A 26,966-nucleotide genomic window follows, 5' to 3' on the forward strand; every position below is an offset into this window, starting at 1 on the left:
AAAAATCTGTGGATAGACAGGGCCTGTTTGCAATCGAGTTGATAAGGAGGCTTATCCACGACAAGATGTTGTTCCCTCTCATTCCCAAGATCTGCCCAGCATTGACAAATGACTTCTTAAACGTTGGTCTTGTGTTTGGTCTGGGCATTGGGAGCAGAACTGCCGTGTGGCCTCTTAAGGCATGGTGCGCCCACACGTACCACTTTAATTCACACCGCCAACGCCAACCCTTTGAAGATTTTTCCCTTTTCCCCTTAGTGCTGCGGTGAGGGTTCGGTGAGGAGTTCCAGCAGGCCACCTTGATACGCCTCTCCCGGTCCCCATCTGAAAATCCCATGATGACAGTGGAAATGGGAAGGCGTTCCACACAGGTTTTGGTGGATTCAGGGGCCACTCATTCTTCTGCACCTCCCTCTGTGAATTTACCCCTTACTTCCAACTCCGTCCACACTGTCGGTGCCTCTGGTATTACTTTGGTTGAAAACCCCTCTCTGATACTCTCCTTATTACTGTTGGACCTGTTACGGTTCCAGATTCAGCCATTATTTCACTTTCCTGCCTGGTCAGTTTGCTAGGTTGTGAGACTCTGTATAAACTTAATGCCTCTCATTCTTGTTCCCCTGAAGGATATGCTTTAGAGATGCCCGAATCACGCTACGCTATTTAGATTGAATTCCCTACAGTGTGGAAACAGGCCCTTTGGCCCAACAAGTCCACACCGACCCTCTGAAGAGTAATCCACTCAGTCCCATTTCCCTCTGAATAATGCACCTGAAACTACAGGCAATTTTTCACGGCCAATTCACCTGAACTGCACAGCTCTGCACTATGGAGGAAACCAGAGCACCCACAGAAAAACCACACAGACACAGGGAGAATGTGCACACTCCACACAGCCATTCGCCTGAGATTGGAATCGAACTGGGGATCCTAGTGCTGTGTGGCAGTAGTGCTAACCACTGAGCTACCGTGCCACCCCAATGATTTGGCCTCCATGCATCAGCGTTCTCATTTCCATCTTTGTTTAAACCACTCATTCCTGGTGATTCACCTTCCCTACATAATGCGGTGCTTGGTCCAGACTGTTTCTGCCTGCGTTTACACCTAGTGCTACCTTTGCTCTGCTAAACCCCTTGAATGCTCTTTCCTTTGATCGTCCATGGCTTTTAGATAATTTACCTCCCGCGCTGTGGTCCCTCCATCCTAACCATGTAGGTTTACTCTTTTCTGCTCCTGCACACATTTACTTTAAATCCTGGAGCTCAATTACCATTGGTCTGGCAGTATCCGCTTACACCCATTGCTACTGAAGGCCTTGGACCTTTTATTGCTTCTTTTGGTTCAGATATCCTTATTCCCACACGAAGCCCACGTAGTACCCCTATTCTGCCTGCATCAAAACCTGGTCAGCCTGACACATGGAGATGTGTTCAGGATTTACAGGCCAGTAATGTTGTTGTTGTTCCTTGTTAACTCATATTCCCTGACACAAATGCTATCCTCACTTCTGTCCCTGCTTCAGCTTCTTGTTTTTCCATGGTTGACACTCCCTCCCCTGCACACTCCCCACCTTCACGCTCAGTCCCACTCCACTACTGTCATGGTCTTGCCCCTGCTCACTCCCCTACCATCACTCTCATTCCCCCGCACACTCACCCACCGACACTTTCAGTCCCCTGCACACTCCCCAATTGTCACGCTCACTTGCCTGTACACTCCCTCACCGTCACGCTCACTGCCCCACGCACACCCCCACTGTCATGCTCAATCCCCTGTACATTCTCCCATCACGCTTACTACCCTGCACACTCCCCCATTATCACATTGATCCAGCACACACTCCTGCACCTTCACACTCACTCCACCACACCTACCTCCACAGTCACACTCACTGCCCCATACATTCTCCCACTGTCACACTCACTGCACCACACACTCTTCCATTGTCCTGTTCATTGCTCGCATATTCCTTCACCATGATGCTCATTCTCCTGCACACTCCTCCACTTTCATGCTCATTCCACTGAACACTCTCCCACATTCACGCTCATTCCCCTGCACACTCCCGCACTGTCACACTCACTGCCCCGTACACGCCCCCACCATCACGCTCTCTCCCCTCCACTCTCCACGCCACACTCACTGCCCCACCCCGTCCCAGTGTTGCGCTCACTCCCCTGCATACTCCGCCATTGACACGCTCACTCTCTCACACCTGAGAGTCACACTCATTTCCCCGCATTCTCCCTCGCTGTCACACTCACTACCCTGCACATCGCCCCCACTGTCACACTCACTGCTCTGCACACTGCCCAGCATCACACTCACTGCCCTGTACACTCTCCCACCGTCACATTCACTACGCTGCAAACCCCCATTGTCACACTCACTCTACCGCACTTCCCCCCCCACCGTTATGCTCATTCCCCTGCACACTCCCCCAACATCACATTCACTCACCCCACTCTGCCACCATCATGCTCACTCTCCCGCACACTCCCCCACTGATACACTCTCTCTCTCGCACCCTCCTGCACACTCATACACACTGCCCTGTACACTCCACCTCCATCTCGCTTTCTCCCCGTACCACACCCGACTGTCACGCTCACTCCCCTGCATTTTCCCCTGCTGTCACACTCACTCCTCCACACAATCCCCCACAGTCACACTCACTTGCCCTGCACATCCCCGATTGTCACCCTCACTGCCCTACACATCCCCACGTCACCTTCACTACCTTGCATACCCCCACCGTCACACTCACTGCCCAACACACACACACCCATTGTCATACTCATTGCTTTATGCACTCCCCACCGTCACACTCACTGCTTCACACAGTCTCGATTAACACACTATCCTCTCTGCGCAATCCTGCTCTCCGTACACTACCCCAGTTTCACTCACTCCCCTGCACACTCACCAACCATCACATCCATCCCCCTTCACACACTCCCGCAATCGCACTCACCTTCCCCACACAAGCTCCCACGCACTCACCTTCCCCACACAAGCCCCCACTGTTACATTCACTCCCGTGCACACTCCTCCATTATCACACTCACTTCCCCACACACTCCACCATCGTCACATCCCAGCCCTGAGGACCAGGACTTGGGGTTGCGTCTGTCACTCTCCACCTCATTCTTCAAAACAAAGACAAACATCTCTGGCACGCTTTAATGAACCGTTTTATTCTTAGTCAGTGGAATGGTGACATTTATTACTGGCCCTTGAGTTGTGAGAAACATTGAAATGTGCCCCTGAAACCCTCTGTGGGATGATGTTGGGCAAATGAACACTACCCTCAATCTGTTACCATAGTGACAGGTGCATTCATTGCAGAAACATTGACCTGAAATGACAAAATCCTGGATGGATTGGTTAATGAGTGAATTTAATTGATGAATTTGGTTAAAGGGATATTTCAGCACATTCTTCATCTGCTGTCTGAGCTTAGTCTGGGTCACGGCATAAATTGCGGTGTTTGTGCAGCACTGAGGAGCTGCAACATGTAACCCAATTCCCGCAGAAACCAATGCAAATACACAGCCCGATGTCCAATATGATACATACGGAACCATATAGAATACATCATTAATGTTGACCATAGGACGATGAATTTGGCTGAGACCATAAACTGTAAAATGATGTATTTTTTTCGATTTTGCATTTCTGTGACACACTGCCCATCCTTATTGGTGCGAGCCTGGAGTCTCCTGCGGGCTCTGCTGGTCACTAAAATGTATCTGACAGTGAAAACATTGAACAGCAAAATCAGGAAAAATGGGAGAATGTTTAGAATGTTGTGGAGGAGCTCGATTGTGACCCAAACATGAGAGTAACGAACAGCATCTGTTACTTCACAAAACCAGGGGTAATTCCCCAGCACATACAGAGCTGTGAGCATAAAATACCAGAAAATGTTCTTTAAAAAGCTCCAGAACCACAGCAACCGTTTTCTCACTGCAATATTTACTTTTCATCTTCTGGCAACAAATTACGACAAATCAATCAAAGGTGAATGTGACGGTGAACCAGACAGAACAGTCAGTGGCTGCATAAAGCAGGATGGCGTAGAAATTACAGACAGGGATGGCCCACAGGAAATCAAACTGTTCCTTAAAAACAATGGGAATGTGTCTCAACATCAGGTCGAGGATAATGACCAGTAGATCGGCCACTGCCATAGCCCCTCAGGTAACGTCTGACACATGGAGACAATCCACAATCTTTATAAAGCAGGACGTAGATTGTCACTACGTTAACTGTGAAGAATGGAAACAAACAAATTATACATCAGCCTGGAGTCAAAGTTACCAGTTTGATTGAAGACCAGTGAGGTTTTCAAATGTGTCACCGTATTCAGAGATGTATTGGAATAATTGAAGCTGAAATAACAATTGTTAAAATCTGAATTACTTACAAAAATATTACATAAAATACATCAACCATCCATCCCCAAACACACGGGCACACATCCATAAGAACATAGAACATAGAACATAGAAGAATACAGCGCAGTACAGGCCCTTCGGCCCTCGATGTTGCGCCGATCCAAGCCCACCTAACCTACACTAGCCCACTATCCTCCATATGCCTATCCAATGCCCGCTTAAATGCCCATAATGAGGGAGAGTCCACCACTGCTACTGCCAGGGCATTCCATGAACTCACGACTCGCTGAGTAAAGAACCTACCCCTAACATCTGTCCTATACCTACCCCCGCTTAATTTAAAGCTATGCCCCCTTGTAAGAGCTGACTCCATACATGGAAAAAGATTCTCACTGGCGACCCTATCTAAACCCCTAATCATCTTGTACACCTCTATCAAGTCACCCCTAAACCTTCTTTCTCCAATGAAAACAACCCCAAGTGCCTGAGCCTTTCCTCATACGATCTTTCTACCATACCAGGCAACATCCTGGTAAACCTCCTCTGCACCCGTTCCAGTGCCTCCACATCCTTCCTATAATTTGGCGACCAAAACTGCACACAATACTCCAGATGTGGCCGCACCAGAGTCTTATACAACTGCAACATGACCTCAGTACTCCGGAACTCAATTCCTCTACCAATAAAAGCCAGTACGCCATATGCCTTCTTCACCGCACTATTTACCTGGGTGGCAACTTTCAAAGATCTGTGTACATGGACACCAAGATCCCTCTGCTCATCCACACTACCAAGTATCCGACCATTAGCCCAGTACCCCATCTTTTTATTACTCTTACCAAAGTGAATCACCTCACACTTAGCTACATTGAACTCCATTTGCCACCTTTCTGCCCAGTCCTGCAGCTTATCTATATCCCGCTGTAACCTGCCATATCCTTCCTCACTGTCTACAACTCCTCCGACTTTCGTATCATCCACAAACTTGCTCACCCAACCTTCTAACCCCTCCTCCAGGTCATTTATAAAAATGACAAACAGCAATGGTCCCAAAATAGATCCTTGCGGAACACCGCTAGTGACGGCACTCCAAGATGAACCTTTGCCATCAACTACTACCCTCTGTCTTCTTCCAGCCAGCCAACTCCTAATCCAAACCTCCAACTCACCCTCAATGCCATACCTCCGTATTTTTTGCAGTAGTCTACCATGGGGAACCTTATCAAACGCCTTACTAAAATCCATATACACCACATCTACCGCTTTCCCCTTGTCCACCTCCTTAGTCACCTTCTCAAAGAATTCAATAAGGTTTGTGAGGCACGACCTGCCCTTCACAAAACCATGCTGACTATCCTTGATCACATTATTCCTATCCAGATGTTCATAAATCCTATCCCTTACAATTCTCTCTAAGATTTTGCCCACAACAGAAGTGAGACTCACTGGCCTATAGTTACTAGCGTTATCCCTACTCCCCTTCTTGAACAAGGGAACCACATTTGCTAGCCTCCAATCTTCTGGCACTACTCCTGTAGACAACGAGGACATAAAAATCAAGGCCAATGGCTCTGCAATCTCCTCCCTTACTTCCCAGAGAATCCTAGGATAAATGCCATCAGGCCCAGGGGACCTATCTATTTTCACCCTTTCAAGAATTTCCAACACCTCTTTTCTACATACCTCAAAGCCATCCATTCTACTTAATTGTGACTCAGTACTCACATTGACAACAATGTCCTGGTCCTGATTGAATACTGACGAAAAGTATTCATTCAGTGTCTCCCCAATCTCTTCAGCCTCCACACGCAACTTCCCACTACTATCCTTGACTGGACCTATTCCTACCCTAGTCATTCTTTTATTCCTGACATACCTATAGAAAGCCTTAGGGTTTTCCCTAATCCTACCAACTAAGGACCTTTCATGTCCCCTCCTTGCTGCTCTTAGCTCTCTCTTCAGGTCCTTCCTGGCTACCTTATAACTCTCAATCGCCCCAATTGAACCTTCACGCCTCATCTTTACATAGGCCACCCTCTTCCCTTTAACAAGGGATTCCAATTCCTTATTAAACCACGGCTCCCTCACATGACCCTTTCCTCCCTGCCTGACGGGTACATACTTATCAAGGACACTCAATAGTTGTTCCTTGAACAAGCTCCACATATCAATTACACCCTTGCCTTGAAGCTTTTTTTTCCAAGCCACACATCCTAAGTCATGCCTCACAGCATCATAATTTCCCTGCCCCCAGCTATAACTCTTGCCCTGTAGTGCACACTTATCCCTCTTCATCACTAGAGTGAAAGTCACCGAATTGTGGTCACTGTCCCCAAAGTGCTCACCTACCTCTAGTTCTAACACCTGGCCTGGTTCTTTACCCAGTATCAAATCCAGTATGGCCTCACCTCTTGTTGGCCTATCTACATATTGTGTCAGGAAACCCTACTGCACACATTGGACAAACACCGACCCATCTAATGAACTTGAGCTATAGCTTTCCCAATCATATCAGGAAAGTTAAAGTCCCCCATAACAACTACCCTATTACTTTCACTCTTCTCTTGAATCATCCTCGCAATCCTTTCTTCTATGTTTCTCGGATTATTAGGAGGCCTGTAAAAAACTCCTAACAGGGTGAGCTCACCTTTCCTATTCCTAACCTCAGCCCAAACTACCTCAGATGGCGAGTCTTCATCCATCGTCCTTTCCACAGCTGTAATACTATCTTTGACATGCAATGCCACACCTCCCCCTCTTTTACCCCTACCTCTGACCCTACTAAAACATTTAAACCCTGGAACCTGCAACAGCCAATCCTGTCCCTGTTCTACCCATGTCTCCGTAATGGCCACAACATCGAAGTCCCAGGTACCAACCCACGCTGCAAGTTCACCTACCTTATTTCGTATACTTCTTGCATTGAAGTATACACACTTCAAGCCACTTTCCTGTTTACAGGCACCCTCCTTTGAAATTGATGCCATGTTCCTTACCTCCCTACACTCCAGATCCTGCACCATAAAGCTACAGTCTGGGTTCCCATGCCCCTGCAGAGTTAGTTTAAACCACCCGTTGGTTTCTTGAACATCCCTACACAGTCAATCACTCAAGAGCAGACACAGGTCACTTCTTTATGGTTTCAAATACGTAGGGTGAAACATTTGCTGTCCTGAAGGATTCTCTCTCAGTTCCTTGGAGGCAAATGGAAGTTGGAATTTTCTGTCTTTTAGTCTAAATTGCAGTCGATCCTCTGTTATGTAGAAATGTATATGCAGGCAGAACAGATTCACCCCATTAACTGCCTGAGGAGACTTCAAAAAAGTCTCTCCTTGGAATTTTCTCTCTCTCTCTTTCTCCTTGGAATTGGATCTCTTCCCTCGGAATCTTATGTTTTGTTCAAATTACTGACATCCGGCCGTTCTCATGTAATGTCAGTTTAGATTATTCCGGGGAATGTCAGTTATAGAATCTTCCATGGAAAGGCAGTTATAGAATGTTCCAGGGAACGTTGGTTGCAAAATGTTCCAGAAAATCTCAGTTACCGAATGTTCTGGGGAACGTCGGGTATGGAATGTTCTTGCAAATGTTGTTTATGGAATGTTGGTTACAAAATATTGTGGAGAATGTTGGTTATAGAATGTTCTGGGAAATGTCAGTTATGGAAATATCCGAGGAATATTGGTTGTAGAACGTTCCAGACAACACCGGTTATAGAATGATCGGAGAATGTTGGTTATAGACTGTTCCGGGGAGATTACAGGATTCAGAAATACAGTGCTAAAGGGATGATTCCCTCTGACCCATTCAGACATTGGAAGTATTGGTCCATCTCCCTGATGGTCTGCTTCCTGATATTCCCCATCGCTCTCAGTGCACATGGGATGTTTGGACGTGTTTGGTTGTCGTTGGAGCGTGGTGAGGGATGTTGTGTGCCATGCAGCGAGGAGAGGCAACCCTTTCATCCAATGCGTAGGCTCGAAGATGATGTGATTGGCTGACTGCTTCTGTGGATGTTGCCAGGACAGTGGGTATTCACCTACATGATGTAGTGTGGATATGCGGCACATTGGCTCAGTGTTTAGCACTGCTGCCTCACAGCACCAGGTACCCGTGTTCAATTCCAGTCTGTGTGGAGTTTGCATATTCTTCCTGTGTCTGTGTGAGTTTGCTCCCATGGTCACAAAGATGTGCGATATAGGAAGATTGGCTAAGCTAAATTGACCATAGTGTTTAGGGATGTTTAGGTTAGATGCATTAGTCAGGGTTAAATGTAGGGTAAGTGGAATGGGTCTGGATGGGTAACTCTTCGGAGGGCCAATGTGGACTTGATGGGCCAAAGGTCCTGTTTCCACACTGTCGGGATTCTATGAATACTGACACTGCATCATTAATGGAGTGAGAGTTTGGAAGGTCTATCGATATTTTATGTTCTCGTTTATAAAGAGCACATGAGGTTGTTAATTATACTACATTCTCAATCCACCCCACTGAACTAACCCAGACATCTAAAAGATAAACTGTCTGTGTGAACCAGTCTCCTCAGTATAACACGGCAATCTGTCCAGACTACTCCAGTGCGTTGATCTATAAACCTAGACTCTGTTGATGTCCAGCATGGGGCGTTCTGCAGGGAACACCAATATATTGAGATGTAAGCCCAGAGCAGTTATTCTCCCAATGTGTGGAGCTGTATATATCACCCTGTCTCGGTAACTGGGAGACAGTGAGAACTACAGATGCAGGAGAGTCAGCATGGATAAAGCATGGAGCTGGAGAAAAAGCACAGCATGTCAAGCAACATCAAAGGAGAAAGGGAATCGATGTTTCAGTTTGGAACATTTCAGCAGGACGGGAAGAGGAAGGGAGCTGCGAAATTAACAGAGGGATGGGGTGGGACTGGGAGAGACATAAGTGGGATAGCAATGAGTGAATGCAGGTAGGAAATGACTGTGATTTGTCAATGGGAAGGGTGAAGACGACCAAAGGGAAGGAAGGTGGACTGTTAGGCTGGAGAGTCAATGCTGTACCTGCGATAAGTGGGGAGTAGGGAAATTAAGAAGCTGGTGAATTATATGTTCAGGTGGTATGGTTGTAAGTTCCTGAGTTGGAAGATGCGGTGTTTTTCCTCCACTTTGCTTGTGGCTTTATGTTGACAGTTTGGGAGGCCCAGGGTGGTATGTTGTCGGGATATTGGGAGGGGGAGTTACAATCGACGGCCACCGGAAAGTAGGGATAATTGGAGTGTACGGACAATAAATATTCCCTAAACTGGTTCCCGAGATTGCACCCAGTCTCCACAATATAGTGCAGACCTCATCAGGAGCAACAGATGCAATAAATCAGATTAGAGGAAATGTGCATGAATTTCTACTGCATTTGGAATGACTCTCTGGGCCCTTGGCTATAGATAAGGGGAAGGTTTTGCACCTTGTGTGGAGGGAGGGAAAAGGTCAGGGTGTGGACAAGGAGTTGGGGAATTGTGGACCTAACGAGGGAGTCTGGATCAGTGGTGCTGGAAGAGCACAGCAATTCAGGCAGCATCCGAGGACAGGCAAAATCGACGTTTCGGGCAAAAGCCCTTCATCAGGAATAAAGGCAGAGAGCCTGAAGCATGGAGAGATAAGCTGGAGGAGGGTGGGGGTGGGGATAGAGTAGCATAGAGTACAATAGGTCAGTGGGGGAGGAGATGAAGGTGATAGGTCAGGGAGGAGAGGGTGGAGTGGATAGGTGGAAAAGGAGCTGGGCAGGTCGGACAAGTCCGGACAAGACAGGGGGACAGTGTTGAGCTGGAGGTTAGAAACTAGGATGAGGTGGGGGAAGGGGAGATGAGGAAGCTGTTGAAGTCCACATTGATGCCCTGGAATTGAAGTGTTCCATGCGTCTGGTGTTGAGGGAGCGGCGGTGGAGGAGGCCCAGCACCTCCATATCCTCGGCAGAGTGGGAGGAGGAGTTGAAATGTTGGACCACGGGGCGTTTGGTTGATTGGTGCGGGTGACTCGGAGATGACCCACCCTCCCATCCTGGCACTTTCCCCTACCACCGCAGGAACTGTAAAACCTGTGCCCACACCTCCTCCCTCACCTCCATCCAAGGCCCTAAAGGTTGTGGAGATATACTCTACAACCACCTGATGAATGAGCAGCGCTCTGTAAGCTAGTGCTTCCAATTAAATCTGTTGGACTATAACCTGGTGTGGTGTGGTTTTAACTATGGCACTTCAAGTGCTTACCCAAGTACTTTTTAATTGTTGTGAGGTTACCCTTTGCGAAAGTGCATTCCAGACGCAGCACCATCTGGCTGAAAAGCAATCTTCGAATCGTCTCTCAACTTCAAAAACTTTGCTTCATAAATGTGCACTCTTGTTCTTGGCATGTTGACTAAAAGGAATAGCTGCTGTCTATCCATCCCATCCATGCCCATCGTAAACTTATATTTCAGAATTATTTCCCCCTCAGCCTTTTCTGTTCCAAAGCAACCGACCCGAACTTCTCCAAACTCTGTCCTTAGCTGATATGCTCCATCCCAGAAAGCATCCTCATGAATCTCCTCTGCACCCCCTTGAGAGCAATGACATCCTCTCTGTAACGTGTTTGTCTAGATCTGCACACACTATTCCATCTTGGACTAATTACTGTCTTGTACAGCCCTTATAATTTATACCGCTATGAATGAAGGTGACACCAATGTTCCCCTGTGCCCTTCTTTACTCATCTACTACTCTGTGATAAAAACAATGACTGCAGATGCTGGAAACCAGAGTCTAGATTAGAGTGGTGCTGGAAAAGCACAGCAGTTCAGGCAGCATCCGAGAAGCAGTATTACTCTGTCCAATCACATTTAGGGACCTGTGGAGGAGTACTCTCTGAGCCTCCTAGTGTGCTGTCATTCATTGTCAGGTTCCTCTTTCCATAGGAGATCAGCTTACATTTGAAGTTTAAATTCCATCTGTCATTGATCTGCCCAGTTGACCATTTAGACAACATCGAACAAAGAACATTGCAGCACAGTACAGGCTGTCCAGCTCACGATGTTGCACCGACTTGTGAAAATAATCCGATGCCTATCTAACCATTATATATCTCTCATCTGTAGTCTCCTTTAACACAAGACCTTCCTCCTCATTGCAACCACCTGGCAAATCTTTGTGTCAAACACAAACTCAGCTGTCACACTCCCCATTGACTTCCCTCCACATTCACATCTGTATTATTGATGTATACCACAAATAATAAGGAACACAGCACTGACTCCTGTGGTACACCATCTGACGCTGGTCTCCAGTCACACAAACAGCCTTCTTCTACCATTCTCTTTCTCCTGCCTCTAAGAGAGTTTTGGATGTAAATTGAAAAGTTACCCTTGATACCATCAGATTTTTTTGTTTCTCATGGGATTTTGCCAAAGGGCTTGCTTTGGCAACATAAACTCCTCAAAAGATTAATTCAAATTTGTTAGGCATCTCTGATAAAGACATGCTGACTCTCCCTGATCAAACCTTGCTTCGACAAATGGAGATCAATTTTCTCCTTCCCTAATTTCTACAGTCGTTTCCCTAACACTGATGGACCAGTTCTATAAGCCCCTCCTGTATCTCCACTACCCTTCCTGTAATGTGGAACCACATAAGCTGTTCTCCAGTCCTCTGACACCTCTCATGTGGCCAGATACTAGTTAACATTTGGGTCAGGGTCTTTCCTTCCTTGATTCCACCAGCATCCTGGGATAAAACTCATCTGAAACTGGGGCTTTGTCCAATTCTACAACAGCCAAACACATCAATCCCTGCTTACACATTGCATCAATCTGCTCAAGAGTTTCACAGTCCATCTTCTCGAATTCTGTACCTGCATCCTCCTCCTTCCATGTAAAACAGATGTGAAGCGTTTATGTCACCATCTATCAACATTCTCCAGATTCACACACAGATTGTTCTCTTGGTTTCCAACTGGCCCTAATTGCTCCCTGATTATTCCACTCCACTTGATGTACATGCACAATATTTTGGGATTCTCGCTGATCTTGCCTGCCAACACTTCTTCAACCCTTGTGTTACTCAGTCCCATTTGTGTGAATTTTCTAAGTTTTACTGCGGTCACCTCTCATTCTTTGAAACACAGGCTATCTTGCAGGATTAATCTGGAGAATGTACATTGCACCTTCTGTGTTCAGTATTTTTTTTAAGATTGGGACACCAAACTTGTACACAATATTTCAGGTATATTCTCACAAACACTGTACACAACCAATACAGGACATATTTACATCTATATTCTGACTCCCTTTAAATAATGAAGCTCTTACCTCGCTTTTACCTTCCCATTTTACCTTCCCCCAAATGTGTGAGTTCATAAAAAAGATCCTCCTGAATATCCAACTGTACCATATCCTCTGGTTCTCCATTTCAAGTTAACTAGTCTGCAGTTCTCAAATCTCCCACTTCAAATCGATTATGATCATTAATCCCAAAAGTGACCTTACAGCAACATTGTCAATTAGCACTTCTGATCACACAACACCAATTCCAAATTAGGCTGATCTCTGGCTCAGTGCTGAACATATTGTTAAAGCAATCTATCTCATACACATTTTTGTTTTCCCAACATGAGCATTCACATGGGTTCACACAATTTAGATGCAAGTTAAATGTGTCCATTATTACTGCAGCACCCACAGACTGGTATCTCTCATTTCCTGTTTTGTAACATGCCCAACATTTGTATACCAGTTTTCACTTTTATGTATAACTTGGTACTTCTCGTTGTTTCTATGCTCCATCTTACCAGATTCTGTGGAATCTCAGTGATGTGGACTCTGAAGAGATTAATTGTAGATTCAGGAGAGATGTTTGGCGAGGTCTATCCCGGCATATCGTGACATTGTGATTACCTTGTCACATGTTATTCATTCTATACAAGTGTCACTGTGACATTGTTACCACATCATCCATTATGCTGGTAGAATAGAGAAGGACAACAATCTTTCAACAATGCTCTGCATTCCCCCAGAGAGCGGAGGCAGCTCTAACCTAGGTGGGAACAATACAGCAGCAGTCAAAGTGTTCCTGCTGCTGTACAGGATCATAGTGAGATCACATCTGGAGTCATGTGTACAGATTTAGTCTCCTGACTGAAGAAAGAATATTGTTACATTGGAAGAAGCTCAGAGATGATCCTCTCAACTGATTCCTGCAATAAAGGTGTGAACTTCTCAGGAAAGGATGATCAGGAAAGAATACCCATTGGAATTTACAAGAATGAAAGATGATCTTATTTTTACATTGAACACCGGAAGGAGTCAGCATCAGAAGCTATTTACACAATAAGGGAGGAATCCATTCCATTTCTCCAGCCTGTTACACAGGAACAGCAGAAGTTATTTCCAGGCCTTTCATACTGTTGCCCTTAGAAGAGGATGAGGTTTTTAAGCCCCTGGAGACTGACATACACTTCCACACGGCATAGAACATGCAGGTCCTGGGCCTCCACCACCATCGCTCCCTCATCACCCGACACCTGGAAGAAGAACACCTCATCTTCTGCCTTGGAACTCTTCTACCCCAGGGCATCAATGTGGACTTCACCAGTTTCATCATTTCCCCTCCCTCCCACCTTACCCCAGTTCCAACTTTCCAGATCAGCACTGTCCTCATGGCGGTTCTACCTCCAATCTCCCTTCCCAGCAACCTGTCCACCATCCCCTCTGAACTATCACCTCCATCCCCACCTCCATTCATCGATTGTACCCTTTGCTTACTTCCACCATCCTCCTCTCTGACCTATCACCTCCAACCCATCCTCATTCATCTATTGTACTCTTTGCTAGTATCTCTCTTGCCCCACCGTGCCCCCCCCCAAATAAAAGCCATTTCTCTCCACCCTGGAGGGCTTCCTGATGAAGGGCTTTTGCCCAAAATATCGATTTTCCTGCTCCTCGGATGCTGCCTGACCTGCTGTGCTTTTGCAGCAGCACTCTGATATAAACTCTGGCTTCCAGCATCTGCAGTCTTCACATTTGCCTACTTCCAGGAGGAGGCCAATCAGCCCTTGAGCCTATCATACTGAACCCAGAAGAGGCCATGCAGCACCAGTATCCTGTTACACAGCAACAGAATCAGTCCATTCAGCTTCGTCATGTCCTTAACACCCCAGTGGGCGGCATGGTGGCACAGTGGTTAGCACTGCTGCTTCACAGCGCCAGAGACCCGGGTTCAATTCCCGCCTCAGGCTACTGACTGTGTGGAGTTTGCACGTTCTCCCCGTGTCTGCGTGGGTTTCCTCCGGGTGCTCCGGTTTTCTCCCCCAGTCCAAAGATGTGCAGGTCAGGTGAATTGGCCATGCTAAATTCCCCGTAGTGTTAGGTAAGGGGTAAATGTAGGGGTATGGGTGGGTTGCGCTTCGGCGGGTCGGTGTGGACTTGTTGGACCAAAGGGCCTGTTTCCACACTCTAAGTAATCTAAAAACCTAGATTTGTTCAATCTAAACTGAAAAAGGCCACACAGTGACTGGAATAAGTAGAGGCCATTCATTCTATGGAGCCTGGTTGCACAGGAAATGGAGATGGACACAAAACTATTTAAAACTTAATATTTGAAAAGAGGACTAAATTTAGAAATGTGTATTGTGTATGGGAACAGGAAAAGACCACTCACTCTATCAATCCCATTTCACAGATACAGGAGGAAACAGTTCAGCATCTCGAGTCTGTTACGGAGGTACATGAGGAGACTTTTCAGTCCCTCAAACTGTTACATAGCAACAGGAAGATTCCATAAGTCCTCGAACCTCTTAAACATCAACAGGAGGAGGACAAGCAGACTTTCAACCATTTGCTCAGGAATTGGATCAAGACAGTCTGGCTACCGATACTAGAGTGTAGAAACACCAGGAGGATATTCAGCCCATCGAATGCATAAACCAGGAACAGAATGTGTCCAATCAACCACATGCTCCGTATGCAGCAAACAAAGCTGATCTTTTAATGACTTGTGCCCGTTACACAGAAATTGAAAGGAAACGTGGAGATTTTAGAAAGGGGAGATTAGAACAATCTTCTTCAGTGGGGAATAAACAGTAATGAACAAGCTATTGGGATTTGAGGCAAATTTGCAAAATCCATTGTCAAGGAATTAATAACAGGATATTTGCAAAGTCAAAACACTATCCATCAGACTCGGCATGGTTTTACAAAGGGTAAATCATGTTTGAATAACTTGCCTGGGTTTTTGAAATGTGCGACAAGCAAGATGGAGAATAGGGAGCCTGGAGATGTAATAAATCTGGAATTCCAGAAGGTATTGTATAAGGAACTACACAAAAGACTAACCTGTAAAGTAAGATTATGTGGTGTGAGGAGTAACCTATTGGCTTGGATAAAGGATTGATGATACAACAAAATGCAGAGATATGGGATAGTTGGGTTGATTTTTGGTTGGCAACCTTTGAGGTACCATAGAGTTCAGCCCTCATGCTTGAGCTATTTGTAATCTATATTATTACTTGGTTGACTGGATGGAAAATGCCGCAGGCAATTTTTTCAGATGACATTAAAATAGACAGCAAGGTAGGTTGCAATGAAGATATAAGAAATTTACAAAGGGATATGCATAGGTTCGGTGAATGGATCAATAGATGGCGGTGAGATTTAACATAGATAAGCACGGGGTTAACTTTTTTTTCAGAGAAATAGAAAGGAAACTTATTAACTTAATGGAGAGAAACGACAGAGTACTGTGGCGCACTGTAGTTTGGGTATCCTTGCACATATCACAAAACTCACAAGCAGGTGCAGCAGGTAACGAGATGGGCAAGTGCAATATCAGGGTTTATTTCTATAAGATAAAGGAAGGGAAATGCTCCTGAAGTAATGCAAGGCATTTCTGAGACTGCAGATGGATTACTGTGCACAGTTTTGGTGCGCTGACTTGACAAGACATGTAGCTGCATTGGATCAGTTCAGAAAATGTTCACTGGAGTGATTCCAGTGATGAGAGGGTTTGTCTTATGAAGCAAGATTCAGCAATTTAGGCCCTTACTGTCAGGAGTTTAAAAGAATGAGAGGAGATGACTTTGTAGTAAAGTAGATGTGTTGGGGATATTTCTTCATATGGGTCAAGCCAAATCAAGAGATCATAGTTTTGGGATAAACCACTGCAGATTTAAACAGGAGTGAGGTGAATTTACTATTCTGAAAGGGTTGTGAAACTGTGTAAATCACTTCTACAGAGTGCAGTGGATGCTGAGCCATTGAGTAAATGGGGGATTTAGGGAGAGCCTGTAGGAAAGTACGTTATGGACTCGACCAGATCACTCAAAACATTCTTAAGCAGGCAATCCAGACCATAACTTTGCAGTTTGCTTCGGTAAGTTTACAGTGAAAATTACCAAGAGTAAGTTAGCTAGGTTGACTACCAGATTTTAAAACAGATTTTGAAACAGATTTTGTGAACTTTATCCACAAGATTACACAATGAAACACGAACCAAATAATGGACCATGACAGTACTCAGTCTATCCAAACTAGACCTGGTTGTGTTGTTCCAAATATACACAACAGTCCGAATAAGCAACCCCCTTTAAAAAACAATAAAAATGCAACACATGCTTACAGGTTGAAGTTAGAGACACAGAGACACAGATGGGGCCATTTGTCCATGTCAATGAACATGGCTCAGGAAGGTGGCTTGTGCTTTAGCAAATTCACTTTTAGCTAGGTTTACCACCAAGCCCAGTAAGTTGATCGAACATGTCCAATAAATGCTGTAAATGTTCCTTCCATGAGTGACTAAAAACCACCAGGTCATCAATGTAAACAACAGAATTGGGTAACCCGGCAATGAACTTATTAGTCAGTCTTGGAAATGGTGTTAAAGCATTTTTCATACCAAATGGCATGATCTTGAACTAATATTATCCACTTGGCGTTACGATAACTGAAATTGCCTTTCCTCTCTCTGAAAGATGTACTTGCTTGTAGCAAGTCCAACTTAGAAATGTAAGTAGCTTGTCCCACGTTTCCAACACAGTCCTCCAATTTTTGAATTGGATATGCATCAGTCTTTGTAACAGCTTTGACTTTGTGATAGTTCACACATAACTGTTGGGTACTAACTGGCATTGTCACTATAACTATGGCTGAGGTCCAATCACTAAATTGGAGCATGCCATCTTGGACCATGCACTCTATCTCCTTCTGAAGCTCTGCCAACTTTCGAGGGTTATGCCTATAAGGATGTTGCTTTATCAGGAAAGCATCTCCTATCTCTACATCATGCACAATTCAGTTAGTACTTCCCAGTTTATTTCCACAAATCTCCACATATCACTCAGATCATTTTGATTTTCTTGTGGAAGGTAACTCAATTTACTGCAATTTTTGACAACTTCCCCATTGTTCAATTTGATTTGAGGAATGTACAATTTAGAATAATTTGAATGTGTTTCTTCCTCCTGTGCAGTAATCATTAACACGTTCTGCTTTTGCTTTCCTTCCCCATCAAAATACATTTTGAACATATTCACATGACACAGATTTCTTCCTGTCCAGAATCCTTATCAAGTAGTTCACCTCACTCAATTTCATCTCAACTTGATAAATCCACTACACCTTGCATTTAAAGGCTCACCTGTTACTGGAAGTAACACCAATACCTTATCCCCTATGGCTAAATTGCGAATGTCATCTCTTATCCACTTCCTGTTTCATTGTAGGCTGTGATACTTTTCAATGCTGTCTAACCAACTCTCCCGCTGTATTTAATCATTCTCTAAAATTTGACAAAGTCCAAATTGGTGGTCTCTGAATTCTGACTTATTAATTTCTCCTTAATCAATTTTAACAGTCCTTCATGCCCCAAAATTAATTCAAATGGACAGAATTTGGTTGACTCATTCGTGCATCTCTGATCACAAAAAGTATAAACTTAACTCCCTTAACCCATTCATCTGGATAATCCTGACTATAAGCCCTCAACTTGGTCATTAATGTTTGATGCCATCTCTCTAGTGCTCCCTGTGATTCTGGATTTGTAGATTTGAATTTGTTAATTCCAAAATTATCCATAACCTCCTTGAAAAGTTTGAATGTGAAGTTTGATCTTTGATAAGACTGGATCTCTATTGGTAGTCTGTATATAGTAAAAAACAAACTTAAGTAATTCTTCGACAACCCTTTTAGCTGCGATGTTGCATAATGGAATTGCCTCTGGAAATCCAGTCAACACATCCTTTATTATTAATAAATACTTATTCCTATGTTTTGATTGAGGTACAGATCTACACAATCAATCAAAACATTGAAAGGTTCCTCTAATTAAAAAAGTGCAGGTTTTATTACTGCCTGTAGTTTTCCGATTAGCTGACGTGTATGACACATCTGGTAAAATTCAGCAACATCCTTGTGTGGTCTTGCACAGTAAAAATGTATTTGTATTTTATCCTGTGTTTTCCTCACATTTAAATGACCTCCAAATAGTAGCTCATACGCCACTTGCAGAACCTCCTTTCTATACCCTACTTGGCAAAACAATTTGATGAATCTCTGCCAATTTCTCATCAGTTTGAACGTGTGATGGTTTCCATTTCCTCATTAAATGATAATTTGTTAAGTAATAACACACAGGGATGCATTCGCGCTCCATCTCTGTATATGCTATTTGCTACAACAGTTTTAATTTCTCATCAGCTTAGTAGAGCTAAGATGTTTACTTATTTGCTCCTGCGATGTCCCATTTATATGATCAAAAAAGTCTCTGCTAAAGCTATCTCAGCTTCCATATCTGTGCCTTTTGATCCTTCCTGCATCAGCCTGTGCCTCTGTGATTGTGTGATTGCACAATCTGGGAAAATTCCTGGACAAACATCTTTCATTTCTTCAGTTGCCACCATCTCACTAGCTTTTCAACTAGTGGAGTCAGCAGGCCTTCCAGTGAATCAGACATATTTGCAGGGCCAAGTTGTATTCCTGGAGCTGAGTGTTTGTCCAGTACTCCTATCACATAATCTCCACTCTTCTCTGGACTCTCTCACCTCACTTTACATAATTGAGCACTTTTTGTCTCACCACAAATTCCTGTACATTTCTGGCAATTGTCCCTCCGGAGTATATATCTCCTCATACTTTAGCATTACAGACTGAGAGGATCCTGTGTCCCAAAATATTGTAACGTCGTTACCTGCTCCTCCTGGCATATGTGAATAAACTTTACCTCTGCATGTATATACTTCCTCTTTAATCAGCCTCTGATCATCTTGTACACACTGAGGCAGTTGTCTAACAAAAAAGCACAAGGGAAGTTACTGTTCCAACAAAACACCCAGGCTTGTCCAGTTTTCCGACATCTGGCTTTCTCCTGGCCCACCAACAGTGATTTTGTGTGGGCCACTTTATTACAATGAAAAATACTGGATCTTTTTAACTTGTTTGTCCCCTTCAAGGGTTTCCTTTTTCTCCTGTAGTAAATTATCCTTATGGATCTTCACTGAGATCTACCTTTCCCTTTCCACGTGAGGAATTCCTTTTGCCCCAATTTCTATCCCTCATTGACTGAGATTGATTCTGGAAGCCAAACTGTTTTTTGGACTAAATCATCAGCCACTTCAGCTGCTAACCTTGCTGTTTTAACTCTCTGCTCTTCCACACAAGTTTGCACTACTTCAGGCAGTGAATTCTTGAATTCCTCCAAAATAATTACCTCTCTACGGTCATCATAGTGCTTTAAAAATTGAGCAAACCTATCAAAATTACTTTGATTGATCCTTTCAAATGCAATTTAGGTTTGACCTGGGTCCTCCTAGAATTCCTGAAACATTATCTATAGACTTCTGGTACAAACCTTTTAAAATGGTTTTTTTTCACCTCCTCATACTCCCCAAATACCTCATCCTAGAGTAATGCAAATACCTCACTAGCCCTACCTACAATTTTCGTTTGAATCAACAAAACCCACATTGCCATTGGCTCCTGCATTTGTTTTGCCACCTTTTCAAATTTGATGAAAAAGGCTTCTGCATCCTTCTCATCAAATTTAGGCAAGGCTTGAACATACTTAAACAGATTCTCACTCGGCTTCTGACTATCAGGGGCTTGCTCATCCTCACGAGGCCTACCCTCAGCCTTTATCTCCAGCCTTTCAAGCTGGCTTTCCTTTTAAGTGTCAGTTTTTGAAATTCAAACGCTTTCTTTTTCTCTGGTCTGCAACTCGCTCTTTTTCTTTCTCTTCTGTTGCTCTCTTTTTCCCTCTCATCTGTCTTAATCATAGCTCAAACTGTTTCATTTCTGTTGCCCTTTCCTTATCTTTGAGCTCTAACGCTAGCTGCTTCATTTGCAATTCAATTCTTGCCATGTCTATAGGTTCTGATGCTGAGTTACTGCTGCAATTATCTCTCCTTTCCTCACACAGAAGCAGGCAAGTCCAATCCCAGCAGGTCTGCTAACTCATGCAGCTTGGTCTTATTGATCTTTTGCAAAACTTTCAAAGTCACTGCATACACTTTCAGAAAACATTTGGCAACAGAAAGAGCCACTAGTATCTCAAGCGTTGTCGACTCAACCAAACCAAGCACCCAAAATGAAGACACTAGCATCTACCACTCACTGCTTAAAATCATGCAAAGAGCACCCAATCTGTTATGGATGAGGCAAGACAACTCAAAACATTCTTAAGTTGGCATCTCAGGCGGCACGGTCGCACAGTGGTTAGCACTGCTGCCTCACAGCGCCAGAGACCCGGGTTCAATTCCCGACTCAGGCGACTGACTGTGTGGAGTTTGCACGTTCTCCCCGTGTCTGCGTGGGTTTCCTCCGGGTGCTCCGGTTTCCTCCCACAGTCCAAAGATGTGCAGGTCAGGTGAATTGGCCATGCTAAATTGCCCGTAGTGTTAGGTAAGGGGTAAATGTAGGGGTATGGGTGGGTTGCGTTTCGGCAGGGCAGTGTGGACTTGTTGGGCCGAAGGGCCTGTTTCCACACTGTAAGTAATCTAATCTAATCTAATCTAATCTAATCTAATCTAATCTAATAACTTTAAAATTACCTAGAGCAGGTTAGTTAGATTGACTACCAGGTTTTAAAACAGACAGAAATTTATTCACAAGATTACACAATGAAACAAAGAACTAAATAAAGAACCCCTACAGAACTCAGTCTATGCAAACTAGACTGAATTATGCTGTTCTGAATATATATAAAACAGTTCCAATAAACAAAGCCCCTTAAAAACAGTAAAAATGCTGACGGAGACAGAGGCAGAGACAGAGTGCATGTTGGAAATCAGTATATTATGAACAACTGGAGTCTAGAGTCAAGATGGAGCCAACACCATATAGGTCTCTTTGTGAGTTCTCTACAGCAGATCTTATTCTCATATATATCTTGAGTTGCAAACATTTAAAACTAAATTCCAAGTTTTTAAAAATGGCTCACAATGTTCTTTTAAATGAATTACAGTTCTGAGAAATTCAGGATCCACCGAAACACAACATTGAGAAAGCCCAGTCCCAGAGACACAACACAGAGAAGGCCCTGACCCACAAAGACAACCCTGAGGAGACCCCCACCCACAGAAACACAAACCTGAGAAGTTCCAGACCCAGAGAGAGACAACGCTGAGAAGGTTCAGACCCACAGAGACACAATACTGAGAAAACCTAGACCCACAGAGGCACTAACCTGAGAAGGCCCAGACCCACAGAGACAACCCCAAGAAGGCCCAATTCCAGAGACACAAACCTGAGAAGACCCTGACGCACAAAGACAACCCTGGGAAGGTCCAGAGCAACAGGAACAAAAACCTGAGAAGGCCCAGGCCCAGAGAAACACAACCCTGAGAAACATAGCACAGAAACATAGAGGATAGGAGCAGAAGGAGAACAATCCGCCTTTTGAGGCTGCTCCGCCATTGATCACGATCAACGTTCAACCAATAACCTAATCCTGCTTTCTCCCCATAACCTTTAGTTGCATTCATTCCAAATGAGATAAGGGTATCCCCGGCTTTTGGAAAGTTCACTTTATGCCACTTCACTTTTATGGAAGACTGACATTAGTATCAGTTTTTGCAAACCAAGAAAGGATTTTCACTTTTACGAACAAAGGTGAAAATCTTCTGATAAAAATTAATGCTTCTTCACTTTATACCATCTCAGCTGACATAAGGTTTCATCGGAATGCTCTACTTCGGGATAGTGGGGGATACCTGTATCCAGCCGCCTCCTTCAATTTTTCAGTATCAACTACTTCCTGTGGTAACGAATTCCACAGACTCGCCACTCTTTGGGTGAACAAATGTCTCCTCATCGCTACCCTAAAATGGTCCACCTTTAATCCTCAGATTGTGACCCCCTTGTTGTGGACACACCCACCATCAAAAACAGCCTCCCTACATCTATGCTGTCTAGTCCTAATAATTTCATAACTCTATGAGATCCCCTCTCATTTGTCTGAACTCCAACGAAAACAATCCTAACTGAACCAATGTCTCTTCTAATGTCAGACTGGCCACCCCCAGAGCATCTGCAGTCATTGTGTTTACCCCCAGATTCAGCCTGGTAAACCTTCACTACACTCCTTCGAGAGCAAAAGCCCCCTTCCTCAGAATAGGAGATTAAAACTGCACACAGTATTCTGAGTGTGGCCTCCCTAAGGGCCTGCATATCTGTAACTTTGCTCCTGTACTAGAATCCTCTCAATGCGCCATTTTGACTTCTTTACCGTCTGCTGCACCTGCACGTTTACCTTCAGCGACTGCCACACGAGGGCACCCAGGTTCCGCTGCACACTCTGACAGGAACACAACCCTGAGAAGCAACAACCTCAGTGACAAAACCTTGAGAAGGCCCAGAGTGACAGAGACACAACCCTAATAAGGCCAGGACCCACACTGACAACCCTGAGAAGACCCAGACCCCCATCAATACAATCATGAGAAGGCCAGAACACACAGAGCGACAACGCTAAGAAGGTCCAAAGCAAGTGCAATACAATCCTGGGAAGGCCCAGAACTGCAGGGACACAGCCATAAAATGGCCAGGACCCACAGAAGCACAATCTGAGAAGGCCTGGACCCATAGAGACACAACCCTGAAAAGTCCGGTCCCACAGTGACACAACCCTGAGAATGCCCAATCCCACAGAGACACAACCAAGAGAATCCCCATCCCATTCCAATTAGACTCACGTATCTGGACCATCCAGAACAAGATTCCTTCTGCTGCAACCCAACCCGAGGACTAGACCAGGTCCAAAATCCGACCTCACGGTGTCTGATCCTGACAGAGCCCCCATCTATCCAGATCTGACTCACTCACCTACTGAAGCGACAGAATCGTCACAGCCATCCAGGACTGCCGAGGTAAACGAAACTGGCAAGGATACAGGGAAAACAGACTGGTCTGCAGGTGAGGTTTGAACCTCATGGTTTCAAACCCCCTCTCCCAGCAAATGTCAGATCGGTTTTACTGGGTGTCACCAAGGAAAGTGATGGCCACAGATGGTGTTCCTGCACGAGCACTCAGATCCTGTGGACCGACTAGCAGAGGTATTCACCAACATCTTCTACCACTCCCTCCTACAAGCCAAAGTCCCCACCTGCTTCAAGAAGACCACCATCATCACAGTATCTGAGAAAGCACATGCAATGTGCCTTAATGATTACCACCCAGTGGCTCTGACCTCAATAGTCATGAAGTGCATTGAGAGGCTGTTCATGGCCCACATCAATTCCAGTCTCCCAGCCTGCCAAGATCCCCCACAATTTGCCGACCGACAGAACAGGGCCACATAAGATGCCAGTCTGTCGCCCTGCACTCATCCCTGGAACATCTGGACAACAAGGATACCTGCTTCAGACTCCTGCTCATTGTCTCCAGCTTCACCTTCAACATCATTATCCCCTCCAGACTCATCACAAAACTGTGTGACCTTGGTCTCAGGTCTGTCTCTGCAACTGGTTTCCTCAGCTTTCTGACCCACAGACCACAATCAGTGAAGGTAGACAACTGTACATTCTACACAATAACACTCAACACTGGAGCCTCCCCAAGGATGTGCCCTCAGCCTCCGACTGTACACCCTGTACACCCACACTTGTGTTGCCAAATTCCAAATAACCAAAATATTTCAGTTCGCTGATGTCACCACTTGGTATGACAGATAATCGAACAACGAAGAGTCAGAATACAGAAAGGAGGTAAAGGGCCTGATTATGTAGTGCAATGAGAATAACCTCTCACTATATGTTGGCAAAACTAAGGAACTGATCATTGACTTCAGAAAGGAGGAGAATACACTGCATCTACATCAACAGAGCAGGGGTTGTGAGAGCCCAAATCCTCAGAGTGATAATAATGATCAACCGGTCCTGGAATTCCCACGTAGGTGCAATGATCAAGAAAGCACAATAATGCTTCTTCTTCCTCAGGCGGCTCAGGAACTTGTGCCCATAAAGATCCTCATCAACATTTACTGATGCACCATTGGAAGTATACGGTCTGGGTGGATAAACACCTGGTGTGGCAAAAGCTCTGCCCAGGATCAGTAAGGAACTACAGAATGTTGTGGGCAGAGCCCAGACCATCACGGGAGCCACTCTTCCATCGATGGACTCCAACTACATGATTTGCTGCCACTGAAAGGCTCCAACATTACTGAAGACCCATCCACCCCCGTAATGGTCTCCTACAAGCTGTCCCATCAGGCAGAAGATATAAAAGCCTGAACACAGGCACCGGCAGTTTCAGAAACAGCTTCTTCCCAGCTCACTCCATCTAAGCATCTTATGATCTGTATGCCCTTGTGGGCTATGCCCAGGAGAGACAATGGCCTCGTGCTATCATGTAAATCTAAAGACCCAGATAATGTTCTGTGGACGTTGGTTCGAATCTTGAAATGGTAGGTGGTAGAATTTGAATTTGATTAAAATTAAAATTGGAATGAAGAGTCTAATGATGACCACGAATCCATTGTCGATTTTTGGGAAAAATCCATCTGCTTCACTGATGTCTTTTAGGGAAGGAAATGTGCCATCCATATCTGGTCTGACCTACGCGTGACTCCAGACCCACAGAAATGTGATTGACTCCTAACTGCCCTGTGGGCAAATTACGGATGGATAATTATTGCTGGCTCAGCTGGCAATGCCCTCATTCCATGAATGAAGAAAAAAAAATCCAACTGTACTACTTGTATAACAGAGCTTTCCACTATACTCAGGGCCCTGTGATAACAATAAGCAAATGAAATCAACCGGTAATTGTTTGGGTAATGGACAGAAAGAGAGAGATTGAGGAATATTTCATAGACAGATGTGAGAATGTGCTTGAGAATATTAAAATTAAGACATTGCCTTACCCAAGAACAATATAGATCAGTGTGCACAGGAATGACGGGCAGATGGGATTTTGGTGTGAATTCCAATGAGCCATGGACTATTGCCTCAGATTTACTTCTGCAGTTTTGACATTGGGAATCAGCAGCAGATGACTGGCATCATTAAAACTGTATTTCATAGCTCAAGGTTCAAATAGCAAATGGACTGAGCCAGTGATGTATATTCTGGAGGTGTCAGGAACAGTCAGGGTATGGTGTCAGGAATCAGCTCATGGTCAAAGGATCACCTCAGTTATTGACCAGGACTGGGATGGAGTCAGAAGGAAGAAATGGAGTTTGCAACGAGAACAAAAGACAGTGGCCTCTCAATATTTAAACAACAAAGGCAGTGATACAATTGATCATGGTTCACAGCTGAAATGGAGTTGGTCAACATAGAGACCCACCAGAGACACGGACAGAATCAAAGAGGGAACGAGTGAATGAACACGTTAAGTGATGCAGTTAGTAGCTATTTGTAGAGTGAATATCTGGATTCAGAGTCTCAGCAGGAACCTTAATGGCAGCAATTACTGTAGAGCCAATGAAAAGACTGGTAACAACAGTTAAGCATAGTTTATTCAAATAGTAACTGGACTGTGAGACTTACCAGGGACACTAACAATAGCCAGGATAGGATAATAAAAATATTCAATAATGTAAAACGCAAGTTTCAACCGCTTTGTCAAAGAAAATTGATCATAATATGTAGAAAGATACCAAACATCATAGGAAAAACTCTTGTCCGTTGTTGGAACATTCCAGTGTAACGTTCTCAGATTCGAATCTCTCGGCCCCATCTCTCTGGAGCTGCTGATCCCTGCTGTTGGTGATGCTCCTGTTCATACTTTGGGACAACACATTGAACGGAGCCCATTTATCATTATAAATGGAAAGCTTCCATTGGGATAATTAGAATCCATGGAGACTGACATTAAATAAAGTTACAGAATAAACGGGCTCAGTTAACCCCTTCCTTACATCACGTTTCATATCACAATAAGAGGAAACATTTACTGGGACTGGATGGACTGTGTTGCTGAGGAATGGGCCGTAAATCTTTCAATCTTTTTAATCTTTCTTCCTTGTATGTGGGAGTAGTACCAGAACATTCCAGGGTTGTATATGTTTCACCCTATTTACAAAAGGAGACAGGAATAAAATAATAGACTAGCTGCATAAAATCACTGGTGGGGAAATTTCTA

The 26,966-nt window shown here is 44.6% G+C and overlaps 1 long non-coding RNA gene across 1 annotated transcript in view; it reads right to left on the reverse strand.

Annotated features, from left to right (window-relative positions):
- Positions 1-3,176: 3,176 nt before the first annotated feature.
- Positions 3,177-26,966, reverse strand: part of LOC148145193 (uncharacterized) — a 39,496-nt gene continuing 15,706 nt past the window's right edge. Inside the window, exon 2 of the long non-coding RNA XR_015750976.1 lies at positions 3,177-4,271. This is a non-coding gene — a long non-coding RNA (uncharacterized LOC148145193). The remainder of the gene's footprint in view (positions 4,272-26,966) is intronic.

Source organism: Chiloscyllium plagiosum, unplaced genomic scaffold (assembly GCF_037043375.1).
Source record: "Chiloscyllium plagiosum isolate Xiang-an unplaced genomic scaffold, Cpla_swu_hap1 HiC_scaffold_26, whole genome shotgun sequence".
Lineage (NCBI taxonomy): Eukaryota > Metazoa > Chordata > Chondrichthyes > Orectolobiformes > Hemiscylliidae > Chiloscyllium > Chiloscyllium plagiosum.